Source organism: Trachypithecus francoisi, unplaced genomic scaffold (assembly GCF_009764315.1).
Source record: "Trachypithecus francoisi isolate TF-2019V2 unplaced genomic scaffold, Tfra_2.0 Lachesis_group21, whole genome shotgun sequence".
Classification (NCBI taxonomy): Eukaryota; Metazoa; Chordata; class Mammalia; order Primates; family Cercopithecidae; genus Trachypithecus; species Trachypithecus francoisi.
Window position 1 is genome coordinate 44,897,650 of NW_022681467.1, and position 1,078 is coordinate 44,898,727.

General features: G+C 69.2%; 1 protein-coding gene across 4 annotated transcripts in view; it reads right to left on the reverse strand.

The window, feature by feature from the left end:
- The window catches only part of ZNFX1 (zinc finger NFX1-type containing 1), a 36,098-nt gene extending 35,048 nt beyond the window's left edge, over positions 1-1,050 (reverse strand). For 3 of the 4 annotated variants that reach the window (XM_033186692.1, XM_033186693.1, XM_033186691.1), the window contains exon 1: positions 865-1,050. The gene's annotated coding sequence lies outside the window, so the exon portion shown is untranslated. The remainder of the gene's footprint in view (positions 1-864) is intronic. The other variant, XM_033186690.1, reaches the window with a different exon arrangement.
- Between the last annotated feature and the right edge of the window lie 28 nt (positions 1,051-1,078).

Genomic DNA, 1,078 nt, shown 5'->3' on the forward strand with positions numbered 1-1,078 from the left:
GAAGAAAATCAGTGATGATCAAGCTGGCCTGGGGTCAGAATGAGAGGGGCTGGTCATCACCCTCCTGGGACGCAGGAGGCTGAGGCCGGAGGCAGAGCTGGGTCTGGGGAAAGTCTCCAGGCTCCTGGGGAATCCCACTGTTCCTAATGGAAATGTTATGGGGTCAGGGAGCGCCAAGGCTGTGAGGTGGCAGGGTTATGGGGGCCTCCCGGAAAGGGTGGCAGGGAGCAGCTGGGGGTTCTTGCTGAGGACGGAGGTGGGGGGCAGGGAGCAGGCTGAAGGGGGTGCCGAGGTGCTCTGTAGAAGAGGGGGATTGATGAGGTGACAGGTGGTGAGGCCGGAGGAATGAGGGGGGTGCGAGTGGCAGAAGGGAGGGCACAGACAGGGGTGGGGGTAGAGGAGATCGAGGTGTTGAGGGCAGAAGCGGTGATGGTGTCGGGGGTGCTGGGGAGAGCGACGGGCCAGCTGAGAGGGGATGAGGACACTAAAGAGAGTACAGGGGAGCCGAAGGGGCGACGGGGCGCTGAGATGGGCCAGGGGCTGAGTGGGTGACGGGGCGCTGAGTGGGTGATGGAGGTCTGGGTCTGAGGGGGCGACGGGGCGCTGAGAGGCGCTCTGAGTGGGTGCTGAAGCCCCCCGGGGGCTAAGGAGGTGACAAGGCTCTGAGTGGGTGACGGGGGTCTGGGGGTTGAGGGGGCGACGGGCGCTGAGGGGCCAGGGGCTCTGAGCGGGTGACGGGGGCGCTGGGGGCTCGAGAGGGTGACAGGTCTTCTAGGCAGAGGCAGTGGCGGGGCGGCGCGGGCGCCGGGGGTCGCGGCGGGGCAAGGAAGAGGCAGGAGCAGGGGCAGTTGTGGGGCCACTCACCCGGCTCCGGCGCGTCCTTTCACTGCCGCCGGCGAGTGCTGGGGCTTCGGCCCAGGCAGGTCGGGGGCCCCGCCCGGCGCCGCGCACTTTCGGTTTCCGTTCCCCGCAGACCCTGGGCGGAGCCGGGCGGGCGGCCCAGAGGAGGAAAAGGAGGAGGCGGGGGCCCCGGGTAGAGAGCGCGACGGCCTGGCCCAGGCACGGCCGGCGCCTCCGC